Source organism: Eutrema salsugineum, unplaced genomic scaffold (genome assembly GCF_000478725.1).
Source record: "Eutrema salsugineum unplaced genomic scaffold, Eutsalg1_0 scaffold_6, whole genome shotgun sequence".
NCBI lineage: Eukaryota > Viridiplantae > Streptophyta > Magnoliopsida > Brassicales > Brassicaceae > Eutrema > Eutrema salsugineum.
Genome location: NW_006256547.1, coordinates 7,969,019 through 7,984,018, shown reverse-complemented (window position 1 = coordinate 7,984,018; position 15,000 = coordinate 7,969,019). Strand labels below are relative to the sequence as shown.

Below are 15,000 nucleotides of genomic sequence, written 5' to 3'. Positions count from 1 at the left end.
TAAAGTTAAGTTTTACTAAGAAATGAGTCATTATAACGTAAAAGAACCAATTTGACTAAACTATATGTTTAACTATTAGTTAAGTTACAAAAAAATATATATGATGAAAGAAGATATAAACAAACTACTACAAGCCGCTTTAATTTTAGAAAAAGACCATAAAATTTTTAAATTTGGCCACCGAATTTGAGAAGAATGATAAATTTCAAGCAATCCGAGAAAATTGATACTCGAGTTTTTGAAAACAAAGCACTAAAAATAGAGAAAGAGATTCTATCATCAAGAAGAAGGTGACTAAGGTATTCAAGAAAGTTTTATTTAAATAACATGGTATTTGATGGGGTTTTAACAACCTAACTTTAATCACAAAGGTAACAATTAGCTAACTAAACAACATCTAAATACATTTGGTAAATCTCAAAACAAGGAAGAAATATCAAAATCACTTGCCGCAACGGGATTTTTGTGGGATCTTCCAGCTTTGGTTTCTTAATTTATTATTAATAATTAAAGCTATATGCCTCTAAGAATATCCACATATGATTTCAAGTTTAATTTTATTGGTCCGCACTAAAATTATTAATTAAAAATTATAAATTTTAAAATTATATTGTTAACAAAAAATATATTTCTAGAAAAATAAAAATTGAAACTATATGCCTCTAAGGACATTTACATAAGATTTAAAAGATCAATTTTATTAGCTCACATCAAAAATTAAAATTAAAAAGTTTCTAAATTATAAAATTATATTGTTAATACAAAATAATATAATTAAAATTATTTTTTCACTAATAACAGTTAAAGCTATATTATTTTCAAGGCATCCATATCAGTATTTAAAAATTTAATTTTATTCATATATATTAAAATTGTAAATTAAAAAAGTTTCCTAATTCTAATATTAAAAATTAAGAAAATAAGTTTTTTAAAAAAATCTCTGTTAACAAAAAAAGCCAACATGATATCAAAATTTCTATTATCATTATTTAAGTTACAAAATTAATTTATTATCAATAAAAAAATATATACTACTTATACAAGTTTAAGATACTTGATTCTAAAGTTTTTCACATAGAATTTTAAATAACTAATAATTATAATTTATATTCATCTAAATTTTTCACATATGCAAAACATATTTTCAAATAGTAACATATAATATACTATGCGAAAGTGATAAAAAAATTACATTTTGTATATTCAACTTGGAATTGCAATAGATTAATGTAAAAATTCTTAGTTTTGAGTTGTTCAATTTATTATTTTATTTTTATATTTGAATGTATTAAATTATACTGATTTTGCATACTTAATTATAATTAGAAGAAGGGAGAATAAATATGATAAAATTGAATATAATCATATAAAAATCATTAAAATAAATAAATATAATATATTCATGGAAAAACAGATATAACAACAATAAAAATGAACATGATGAAAAAAAATTTATAATTAATTATTGAAAAATTATTTAAAAGTTTACAAAACCAATTGAAAAAATATATATTTAATTCACAAATTTTGTTTGATTTTATTCATTTCATATTCAACTATTGTTTTGATTTCAAAGTTAAAGTTGTTATCAATCTCATAGCAAATTTTGTATTTCTTAATTTATTTTTAAATGAATATATCAAAATAAAATTTGTATTGGTTAAACAAGAGAATAAAAAGATTAAATTTTCAATTTTATTATTTTTAATTATTTTTAAAATACAGATATATAATGGAAATAAAAGTGAAAATGATTAAAAAATTATCTTCTGGATTTAAAGAAGTTAATGTATAATATTTGATCATTATATCAATACTATGTTTAAAAGGTAGCATTTGAATCTTGACTAAAAAAAAGTAGCATTTGATTATTTTATACAAATTTTAGTTGGTTTGAGTATATTAACTTATAAGTGTTTGATCAAATAATACATTTTTGAAATATGACATATTGTATATAGATTCAAAACAAAACCGTTCAAAACCTCACAATTTCCATAAAAAGTTATTAGATTAACACCATAATACTTTTAATATATTATTAGAACACTAATATATAAAATTTATATCTTAATAAATATAATTGTTTGTATAAAATTTTTATCAATAAAATACTCACGCGTACCGTGAGCGAAAAATCTAGTCTTATACTAATAAAAGTTGAAGCTATATGCTTCTAAGGGTGTCCACATAGGATTTGAAAGAGCAATTTAATTGGTCCACATCATCATCCAAAATAAGGAAAATTTATAAGTTTTTAATATTATTGCTGAAAAAAAGAAATTAAGAAAGTTTACAAATTCTAATTTTATTGCTGAATAAAGAAATTCTGTATAAATTTTTTATTGGTCCACCTAAAATTAAAAAGTTTCCAAATTCTATTATTGTTTTTAAAAATTATTAAAGATAAAGAAATCTTACATAAAATTTCTATTAATAATAAAAAAACCTAAAATAAATAATATTAAAATAGGAGACCATAAAAACTCCAAAGTTTGACCACCAAATTTGAGAAAAATGATAAATTCTAAACAATCCGAGAAACATGTCAAGAGATTGATACTTGACACTTTTGAAAAACGAAGCATTGAAAATAGAGAAAGAGGTTATGTCATTAAGACGAAGGAGACTCAGGTATCCAAGAAAGATTTTTGAAATAACATGACATTTGATGGAGTTTTAACAACATAACTTTAACCACAAAGGTAATAATTAGCTGACCAAACAGCATCTAAATACATTCGGTAAACCTCAAAACAAGGAGGAGAGACTAATATTGTATCATGATACTTTTGAAAAACAAAGCACTCAAAATAGAGAAAGAGATTCTTTAGATGGTGTCCACAGAGGATTTTAAAAGGTAATTTTATTGGTTCACATCAATATTTAAAGGGAGAGTTTCAGATTTAACCTGAATTTTAAAGTCAAACACCAAACTAACCCTTTTTTTTCTCTCTCCAACTTTTGTCATTTTGTCACAATTTTATCCTTCCCACTCAAACTATTAACGAAAATGCCATTATACATCTATTATTTCGATTTTTTTTTAATTTGGTTAAAGTCTCCTTGGACCTTCTAAAGACCTTTTAATTACGAGAATGCCATCTTTTTCAATTTCTTCAACCACCATGAACAACCATGAAAATGGAATAAATGCTTCTCAACCAATTTTAAAGCTGTAATAAGTAAATATTTGAGCTCATTCACTCATGACCTTCCTCATTCTTTCATAATTTCTTCTCCAAAACATCTGGGCTAAGTTACAATGCCAAAAGTCATGCATTTTTGGTGATTTCTGGTTACTTGACATCTAGGTTGTTTATTTTCGGTGAAATCCTGAGTTCTGGGTGCTTAAAAGAACCGTAGACGAGCTCAATTTTGTTAAAGGTAATCGTCGCACTTCAATTTCTCCACATTTCAGTTTTCATATCGCGAAAGTAGACTTCTCGTGAAGTATACTGAAATCTACTAGTCAACATAAGGTTATTTTTGCAATTGACTTTTAAAAGTAGACTTCATTAAAATACACGAGAAGTCTACTCGATATCCTTTGAAAACAAAAAAAAAGCCTAGTAGACTTCATTTGAAGGCTTAAGAAGTCTACGAAAGAAAAGAGGTTATTTTTGTAGTTGACCATATTTTGACTATTTAATATAGACTTCCTTATGAAGTCTACTGTTTACCTCCATAAGAAGTCTACGTTTAAGTTACTTTTGTAGTTTGACCAAAAAAGTATAAGTCTTTTTAGTGTTTGACTGCAGTTTTTTAAAAAATAAAAAATTCAAAAAATTCTGAAATCCTTCAGTAGACTTCCCAAAGAAGTTTAAAAACTGTAGAATTCTTTGGGAAGTCTACTTATATTTTTCAGTCAAACTTAGAAGAAATCTTTTTTTGAGTAGACTTCACAGTGAAGTCTACTCAAAAATTTCAATTGCAAAAATAACCTATTTTTCGGTAGACTTCTATTGAAAAAGTAAACTGTCAGAGAAGTCTACTCTTACATGAAGTCTACAATAGAAGTCTACTTTGTTAGTCAATGCATCGGTCAAATGCTAAAGTAACCTTTTTGGCCGGAAGTCTACTGAATGAAAAGTCAACGAATTGGTCAATTGCAAAAATAACATGTTTTTTAGTAGACTTCTTTAGTAGACTTCACTATGAAAAAGTAGACTTCTCCTCCAGTCTACGTTTGAAGTCTGCTGTAAAAGTCTATTTATTGCAGTTTTTTTAAAAACGCGTTTTAGGCAAATTTATAAAGTATTTTTTAAATTTTTTGAATTAGAAATGTTTTTTAGTAAGTGATTGAACTACCCAGTGAAATTTATTTCATTTCATTCGATATTTATTGTTGAATCAGAAGTTTTGATTTTTAAGCTACTTAGTTTATCAAAGTAGACTTCGTCGTGTAGTCTACTGATGTAGTCTGCATATGAAGTCTGCACATGAAATCTCCAAACAAAGTCTCTTATATAAAAAATTTGTATCTTATGTGTTTGCAATAATTTGGTTCCTATTTTTGTTTGCTAGTATGGTTTATTTGTGTAAATTATTACAAGAATATTTCAAATACCTGTTGTTAATCTTATGTGTTTATTTTTTTTAACTCTTTTTTTTGTTCTTTGCTTCTTCAATCTAGTTTTTACCATATTCTAGCTCTGTTTGTTTTTAAAACAGACAAAAGTTTTTAAAGACAATAGTCCAAATTTTTTAAGTATGTTGGACTAGATTATTTGTCTTTCGTCTCTTATTATCAAATACACAGAATAGTTTGACTTGGTTTTGGTTTGATTGAGGGCGTATAAGTTTTTGTTTTGTAAGAGTGTTATTGCTTTGTCTCTGAAATTGTGAATCTCTGAAATAATTTTTGTGAAAAATCCTCTATTTGTATGTTATTTCTAAAATTGAAATTTCCTGATTTTAAAGTAGCTGATCATGAAGCCATGTGAGTCTTAAAAAGAATACAAAGGTTGTGTCAACGAATTTTACTCATATGATTTCAATACAGTGTAATGAAAGAATCAAAATTATCAATAAAAAAAGCAGGCCTTGATCGAGATAACAAGCAGCTGCAGGATCCTTAAGGCAGAATAACGATCAGCCAGAATGAGAGATTATGTAGCATCTTTCCTTGCAACAACACCACAACAGAAACTGTCATCGAGCAGTATCAAATCCACCCTGAATCAGAGAGAAAGAAATGTTATATCATACACCTGAACAATTATAATAAAAGAACCAAAAACCAACCAGTAATGAACACTAGATCAGGGGTAAAAATGCAAGAGAAAATATGCTAAAGCAATGTAAAGTGTCACTAAATTGACATCCAATTTGATTAGCTATGCACAAAAAGAAAGGAGATTGTGACTTTAAATCCCCATGGGTTTGATAAAAGCTTCTAAGCAGTGGAAACAAAATGAGAAATTTCAGAAAACTAAAAGCAATCATAATAAATAAAAAAAGGAACATACTTCAGCCAAACAGGGAATCCTCTCGTCATTGCAAAGAAAACAAAAACAGCTTTAGAGTTCAGGAATAAAATCTGTATAGATATATATAGAGTCCATTGAATCAAAATTAAATAAAAGAAGGTCACAGGAAGTTTGGTTATTACCTGAATCACGTCGATTCGTCCATCTTTTGCCTTCTTAATCAAATCTTCCCACATCTACAAAAACGAAAATTGATAACTTTTAAAACCCAGAAACCTAATACCGATTTCATAAAAAATATATAAAACAGCCCAAAAAAGAAAGAAATTTAATGTCTTGAGTTAAACCCAACAAATAAAATTGATTTGAAATAGAACTCACATGAAGAAACCGAAGAAAAACGAAGGAGAAACTGAACAAAATTTCAGATCTTCGTCTTTAAAACACAACGCCTCCTGAATCTCTCCCTCAGCGCATCCTCTGAGAAATCTACAGCAAAACCAAAAGAAGCTTGCTTTTAACTCTTTCAAGCTAGGGTTTCAGGAAATATAGAATAGAAAGAAAGAGAGAGAATCGAAGAACCTGTCCATGGGTATTAGTAAATACCACCGGTTTACTTGTATAATATTTAATTCCGATTTAAATTAGTTGGTTTAGTGTTTATTCAGATGTATATATAGACCACCGGTTTACTTGTAAATCGTTTTCTCTTTGAGGAAGTGAATAACAGAATTTCATCATAATCATGAACTCGTTTTCTCTAATTGGTATCAGAGCAATATCTGCTCATCTCTCTGATTCGCTTCTTTTCTAATCGATTTTGTCTCTTTTTTCACCGTTTAATCGACGATTTGATCTCGGATTTGTGGTTATTCGAACTCGGAAGCTTCACATTTGCTCCATCTTTCTTCGATCCAATTTCTGAGCTCAGATCTTCATTCATGGCGAAACAAGGACGAAAACTAAGGAATCGCTCACCGATTTCTACCAGATCTGAAGCGGATATCTCCGCAACGAAGTATAATGCTGGATCTTCTTCTCCAGCTGAGCCGGAAGTCATTGCGATATCGAATCCTCACGGATCTGCGAATCGCGGTATTTCTGGTACGAATACGAACGGCTTGGAATCCTTTGATAATGTTCATAGTCCATACTTCCTTCATTCCGCTGATCATCCTGGTCTATCTATAGTCACTCATACTCTTGATGGTTCGAACTACAATAACTGGTTTATTGCGATGAGGATAAGTCTCCATGCGAAGAACAAACTTGCGTTCGTAGATGGATCTCTTCCTAGACCAGATGAATCTGACAGTTTGTTCAAAATATGGAGTCGGTGCAATAGTATGGTTAAATCTTGGGTGTTGAATGTGGTTAGTAAGGATATCTATGATAGTATCCTTTACTGCGAAGATGCGGCTGAAATGTGGACAGATCTGCATTTGCGCTTTCGTGTGAATAATCTGCCACGGAAATATCAACTGGAACAAGCTATCTACACATTGAAACAAGGTCATCTTGACTTGTCTTCTTACTATACGAAGAAGAAGACATTGTGGGAACAACTTTCCAACACTAAGACTCATTCAGCTAAAAGATGCAACTGTGATTATGCAAAGGAGTTGTTGGATGAAGCTGAAACTAGTAAGATCATTCAATTTCTGATGGGGCTGAATGACAACTTTGCTAACATCCGTGGTAATATTCTGAATATGAGACCTCGCCCTAGTTTACCTGAGATTTATAACATGCTGGACCAAGATGAAAGCCAGCGTTTGGTTGGCATGAACAACCGTGTTGCTCCTGCACCAGCTGCTTTTCAAATCCAGGAAACGGATCTCCCTGATTCTTCTCAAATCCTTTTGGCTCAAGGCGGTTTCAAGAAACCAAAATGTTCACATTACAACAAACTTGGTCATACGGTTGATCGCTGTTACAAAGTTCATGGATTTCCTTCAGGCCATCCGAAGAACAAACCTTCCAATGTTGTTGGCTCTACGAACATGACTTCTGCTAACAGTGTTTCCCAAGAGTCCAAAATGGATATATCTCCTGACAGTTTCAAGAAGATGTCTAAGGATCAGATTCAGACGATGATCTCCTATTTCATCACCAAACTCCATACTCCTAGCGTAGCATCTCCCCCTGATGGTAATCCGTCTAATGCTTCTACTTCAACCTCTGCACCTGTTATCTCATCGGTAACAGGTACATTTCTGAATCTCTATGATCAACATTACTATGATATGCTTGTTTCTTCTGTATCTACAGCTCCGGATGTGTCTCTTAGAGCTTGGGTAATAGATTCAGGAGCCACACATCATGTTACTCATTGTAGAGATATGTTCACCACATATAAGGCCCTAGATAATACCTATGTCACTCTCCCAAATGGATACACAGTTAAGATAGTGGGATTAGGTTTCATTCAATTGACTGATGTTATCTCTCTTCATAACGTGCTTTATATTCCTGAATTTAAATTCAACTTGTTAAGTGTTAGTGTCCTAACTAGAACTTTGAATTCTAAAGTTAGTTTCACTGCTGATGCATGTTTTCTTCAGGCAATTACTCGAGAGTTGATGATTGGTCAAGGTAGTCAAGTGGGAAACTTATATGTTCTGAATTTCAATTCTGCAAATAATACAATGTCTTTAGCAGATGTTTCAGGGTTTTCTACCTCCTCTGTTAGCTTACTTGTTGATTCGACTACTTGGCATAGGAGATTAGGTCATCCATCTCAGTCCAAGATAGATTTGCTTTCCAATGTATTGCGTTTGAAAAAGGATAAATCTAATAAGAACATCTCTGATTGTTGTCATGTTTGTCATTTATCCAAACAGAAGCATCTCCCATTTAAATCTCGCAATAACATGTGTACTAATTCTTTTGAATTGTTGCATATCGATACATGGGGTCCTTTCTGTGTACCAACTACTGAAGGTTATAGGTTCTTTTTAACCATTGTTGATGATTTCAGTAGAGCTACTTGGGTATACTTGATGCGTGCAAAATCTGATGTGTTAGATATTTTTCCTCAGTTCATTCAAATGGTTGAAACGCAATATGATACTAAAGTAAAATCTGTGAGATCTGATAATGCACATGAACTTAAATTCCATGATTTGTTTGCATCTAAAGGAATAGTTGCATATCATTCTTGTCCTGAAACACCTGAACAGAACTCTGTGGTTGAGAGAAAGCATCAGCATCTTTTGAATGTAGCTAGATCTCTTTTATTTCAATCTCAAGTTCCTTTAGAGTTCTGGGGTGATTGTGTCTTAACTGCGGTCTTCCTTATTAATAGATTACCATCCTTGGTCTTAGACAACAAGTCTCCTTATGAGAAACTCATGAATAAGTCTCCAGAGTATAACAATTTAATAAGCTTTGGATGTCTATGTTATAGTTCAACCTCGCCTAAAGGTAGATATAAGTTTGATCCTAGAGCCAAGGCATGCGTCTTCTTAGGGTACCCATCCGGTTACAAAGGTTATAAGCTACTAGATATAGAGACACATTCCGTTTCTGTTTCAAGGCATGTCATCTTTGTATCATCTAACATCAAAGATGATACCAAAGACTTCTTTCCTCTATTACATTCTCCTGCTTCCTCTGATGTTCCTTTGCCTCCGATGCAAACATCTTCTGATGCACATCGTCACACTGATGTGTCATCTTCTGAGTCTTTTGTTCATTCTGAGCTTAAGTCTCGCAGACAAACACAACCTCCCAAACACTTGCAGGACTTTCATTGCTATAATAATACTCTTACTAAGATAACCACCCCTTATCTTCTCACAAACTTTACATCTTATTCAAATATATCTGAGCCTTTTTGTGCCTTTCTTACTACTCTCACAAATACTCCGATACCGGAAAAATACTTTGAGGCTAAGGATTTTCAGGTATGGTGCGATGCTATGGGTGTGGAAATGGGTGCAATGGAAAGGACTAACACTTGGTTGGTGTGTGATCTGCCCCCTGATAAAGTTGCTATTGGTTGCAAATGGGTGTACACGGTAAAGTACAATGCTGATGGAAGCATTGAACGCTACAAAGCCCGTTTGGTGGCTAAGGGTTTTACTCAGCAAGAAGGTGTTGATTTTCTTGACACTTTTTCTCCTGTAGCTAAACTTGCCACCGTGAAGTTCTTACTTGCTCTTGCTCCGAAGTTAAAATGGTCGCTTCATCAGTTAGACGTCTCCAATGCCTTCTTGAATGGCGATTTGGATGAAGAGATCTACATGAAGCTCCCTCATGGATATGCAGAGCTTAAGGGGGAACCTGTAAACCAAATTCAGTTTGTAGACTTCTCAAGTCTATTTACGGTCTTAAACAGGCGTCAAGGCAATGGTATCTTAAACTTTCTTCTACCTTGCTTGCGATGGGATTTGAGAAATGCTTGAGTGATCACACGTTATTTGTGAAGCAATGGGATGGCAAGTTTCTTGCTATCTTAGTCTATGTCGATGACATTATGATAGCAAGTACAGATGATGCTGCAGTTCTTGTGTTGAAATCTCAGTTAGAATCCCAGTTCAAGCTCAGAGATCTTGGTCCACCTAAGTTTTTTCTTGGCCTGGAGATTGCACGGTCCCATGAAGGTATATCTGTGAGCCAGAGGAAATATTGTTTGGATTTGCTTGCTTCGAGTGGTTTCTCAGGTTGTAAACCTTCGGCCATTCCTATGGAACCAAATCAGAAGCTTTCTAAGGATGAAGGTTTGGTTCTTGATAATCCAAAACAGTATTGTCGATTGGTGGGCAAACTACAATATTTGACTATTACACGTCCAGACATATGTTTTGCTGTATCCAAGTTGGCTCAATACTCTTCAGATCCTCGTGTTCCTCATTTACAAGCTGTTCACAAAGTCCTTCGGTATTTGAAGGGTACCATTGGTCAGGGGTTGTTCTACGCAGCTGATACTAATTTTGCATTGCGAGGCTATTGTGACTCTGATTGGGGTGCTTGTTTGGATACAAGAAGGTCAGTGACCGGATATGCAATGTTTTTGGGAGATTCATTGATCACATGGAAATCTAAGAAACAATCTGTGGTTTCCATGAGCACTACGGAAGCTGAATATAGGGCCATGTCTATGGCTGCCAAGGAGATGGTTTGGCTGTCTCGTCTTCTTGAAGAATTCAGAGTTCCTTTTACTCCTCCAGCTTACCTTTACTGTGACAACACCTCTGCTTTGAACATTGCGAGCAATCCGGTGTTTCACGAGCGGACGAAACACGTTGAATTTGACTGTCACAAAGTGCGTGAATACATAGACTCGGGCTTCCTCAGGACAATGTATGTGAAGAGCGATCAACAGTTAGCTGATGTCTTGACCAAGCCACTTTTCCCTGCTCCTTTTCGAAGTAATATAGGCAAGATGGGTGTTTTGAACATTTTTACACCTTCATCTTGAGGGGGAATATCAGTGAGTACCACCGGTTTACTTGTATAGTATTTAATTCCGGTTTAGATTATTTGGTTTAGTGTTTATTCAGATGTATATATAGACACACTTGTAAATCGTTTTCCCTTTGAGGAAGTGAAAAACAGAATTTCATATCGTTCATAATCATGAACTCGCTTTCTCTAATAATGGGAGAGAACTGAAGCTATGGAGAGAGCAATGGATTCTCCGCCACCTGATGAAATCAACGGTAGGAGATAAATGTGTAAGAGAAGAAGATGGGGGAAGTAGAATCGTGGTTAGCGGCAAGAGAGGGAGTAGAGAGTGGGCACAGCGCCGTTTTAGAAAGAGGAAAGTTTTCATTGTGTCTTTACAAAATTAAGGTTACCTTCTTTATATAGTGGGATAAAAATTTTGGTTAAATTATTCTTTTTTGGTTTAAATTCCCGGTTAGGTTATTTTATTCAGTTTAGAAGACTTCGATATAGAAATCTACTACTCTAAATCTTAAATCAAATAATATGTTAGTATTAATTTAAAACCATAAATTTGAAACAATAATTTTTATATATTAAAATTAACCATATCTAATTTATGATTGCAAATTTGAAACCAAAATTATTTTTTATTAATTTTTAAATTAAATTTTATGATTTAATTATATAGTAGACTTCATAAGTTTTGTTAGAAGTCTACTAGTAGAGTTCTAACAGTATTTAGTAGACTTCATCAGGGTTTAAACCGTAATTAAAACATCCATTTTTTGTTTGGTCATACAGTATTATATTGTCTTTTCACTACCCTTTTAGGTTATTTTTGTCAAATGTTGAATCAGGGGTCTACTTTTGTATTCAAAATCAATTTTTAGGTTATTTTTAGCAAAAACCCTATATTTAAAATCAGGAAACTTTACAAATTATAATATTATTGCTGAATAAGGAAATTAAAAAATTTACAAATTCTAATTATTGCTGAATAAAAAAATTCTATTTAAATTTTTTATTGGTCCACCTCAACATTGTAAATTAAATATTTTTTTTCAAATTCCATTATTATTTTAAAAAATTATTAAAGATAAAGAAATTATATATAATTTTTTGTTAATAATAAAAAACTAAAATAAATAATATTAAAATAGAAAATTTTAAATTTAAATTAGATGTATACACACATATTTAGAGACTCTTACATTAGTATCCAAATTTTTGTCACATAACTATAATAAATTTTTTTTTTCTGTGTGTGCAACCATTTCAAAAAAAAAACAAAATATTATAGAGTTAGGTTTCACAAAAAATGAGTCATTACAACGTAAAAGAACCAATTTGGCTAAACTATAAGTTTAACTATTAGCTAAATTACAAAGAATATAATGAAACGAGATACTTTAATACCGAAAAAGAGACCGAAAAATCTCCAAAGCTTGGCCACCGAATTTGAGAAGAATGATAAATTTCAAGCAATCCGAGAAACATGTCAAGTGATTGATACTCGACACTTTTAAAAAACAAAGCACTGAAAATAGAGAAAGAGGTTCTTTAAGACGAAAGAGATTGAGGTATTTGAGGAAGATTTTTGAAATAATATGGCATCTGATACGGTTTTAACAACCTAACATTAAACACAAAGGTAAAAATTAGTACCAAGCAGCATCCAAATACATTCGGTAAGCCTCAAAACAAAGAGGCGAGAGCAAAATCATGACACTTTTGAAAAACGAAGCACTGAAAATAGAGAAAGAAGTTCTGTCATTAAGCCGAAGATTGAGATCTCCGAGGAAGATTTTTGAAATAACATGGCATCTGATAGGGTTTTAACAACCTAACGTTAACCAAAAAGGTAACAATTAGCTGACCAAGCAGCATGCGAATACATTCGGTAAACCTCAAAACAAGGAGAGACCATAATCACTTGCCTCGTATGAAATCTTCCAGTTTTTATTTCTAAATCTATTATTAAAAAAAAATAAAAGCTATATGCCTCTAAAAATGTCCACATATATATATAAAAATTCAATTTTATTGGTCCACATTAATATTTAAAATTAGAAAAAATTTCAAATTTAAAATTATATGGTTAACAAAAAAATATATTTATAGAAAAATAAAAATAAAAGTTATATGCCTCTAAAGACATACACATAAGATTTAAAAAGTCAATTTTATTAGTGTACATCAATAACTAAAATTAAAAAAAAATTCTAAATTATAAAATTACATTGTTAATACAAAATAATATAGAAAAAATTAGTAATTAAAATTATTCTATTATGAATAACAGTTAAAGCTATATTAGAATAGATGACGTATAATCATTGAAAATTATTTAAACGTTTACACAACCAATAGACAAAAAAATATTTAATTCACAATTTTTTTGTGATTTGTTTCATTTTATATTCAACTATTATTTTGGTTTCAAATTTAAAGCTGTTATTAATCTCAAAGAAAATATTTTATTTATTAGTTTGTTTTTTAAATTAATATAACAAAATAAAATTTGTATCGGTTAAACAAAAGAAGAAAAAAGATTAAATTTTAAATTTTATTATTTAAAAAAAATACATATATAATTGGAAAAAAGTGAAAATGATGAAAAAAATTATTTTCATGATTTAAAGAAGTGAATGTATAATATTTTATCATTATGTCAATATTATGTTTAATAAGTACTATTTGATTAATTTATAAAAAAACTTAGTTGATTTGAGTATATTAACTTATAAGTGTTTGACCAAATAATATGTTTTTGAAATATAACATACTGTATATAGATTTAAAACAAAACCGTTAAAACCTTAAAATTTACATAAAAATTATTATATTAACATCATAATATTTTTAATATTATTAAATCACTAATATATAAAATTTCTATTTTAATAAATATAATTGATTGCATATAATTTTTATTAACAAAATACTTACGCGTAGCGTGGACGCAAAATCTAGTTAATTGTGAAATGATACAAAGTTTTTTTTTATATAGTATGAGATTCTGTTATACCAAACTAAACCAATTTTAATTACAATTGAACCAATCCGGTATACATTAACAACATCGTTTAATTTCTTTTAATTTTTTGATATTAAAAAAAAACTGAAAAGAATAAACAAATGTCAACAAAAACATAACAATTTAGGCAGAATGAGTTATTACTTATTAGAGATGATTGATAATTTATCTTGGAACATGTCAAGCAAAAGGAGCTAATCTAACAAGTATAAAAGTTTTCAAATTTTGTTTTTTTTTGGATTTTATATCCAATCCTTTCACCAAAATTGGATTGGAGATCTGATTGGAGATGTTGGCGATCATGAAGAATCTATATATCATATATATTATAAGTAAAGTAAAATTTTGAATTAAAGCTCTCTCATTCATTTTTAGGGTGGCTAATTACCTTTTACCCCTCCTTATATTTTTTTAAATTAAATTTAACAAAAAATTATTAAAAATCGTAAATTAATAAAAAATTATTAAAAATCATATATATTATAAGCAAAGTAAAATTTTGAGTTAAAGCTCTCTCATTCATTCTTAGGGTGGCTAATTACCTTTTATCCCTTCATATATTTTTTAAAATTAAATTTAATAAAAAATTATTAAAAATCGTAAATTAATAAAAAATTATTAAAAATCGTAAATTAAATAAAATATTAAAAATCGTAAATTTAATCAAAAAACATTTAAATTTAATAAAAATATTAAAAATCGAAATTTAATCAAAAAATATTTAAAATAGAAAATAACGAAAATTTAAAAATTGGAATTTAATAAAAAAAACATTTAAAATCATATCATATATAATATATGCGAAGTAACTTTTTCGCTATAAGGTCTCTCATTCATTCTAGGTAACTAATTCCCTTTTATTCGTTAATAAAATCTTTTTAAAATATCCTTAATTAATTAATTTATTTTCGTAGTTTGTATAACAATTTTGCTGCCACTTTTAGTTATTTTGATAATATTAAGATAATTTCAATCGGATTATCTGTTAAGCAATATTATCTGGAAAAACATATACATGTGATGTGGGAAATCTTAGCTTAAGTTGAGAGCTATATATAAATATATTACTTCTTTAATGTATCTTAAGCTCAATTGTGGTTTGATTTCTACATTGGTCGGTTTTTCGTTGTATTGTTT

The 15,000-nt window shown here is 30.0% G+C and overlaps 1 long non-coding RNA gene across 1 annotated transcript; it reads right to left on the bottom strand.

The window, feature by feature from the left end:
• Positions 1–4,959: 4,959 nt before the first annotated feature.
• LOC112083546 lies at positions 4,960–5,980 on the bottom strand. Its single transcript, XR_002897686.1, has 3 exons — positions 5,814–5,980; positions 5,615–5,668; positions 4,960–5,178 (listed from the first exon to the last, which is right to left on the bottom strand). It is a non-coding gene; the product is annotated as an uncharacterized LOC112083546 (long non-coding RNA).
• Positions 5,981–15,000: the final 9,020 nt, after the last annotated feature.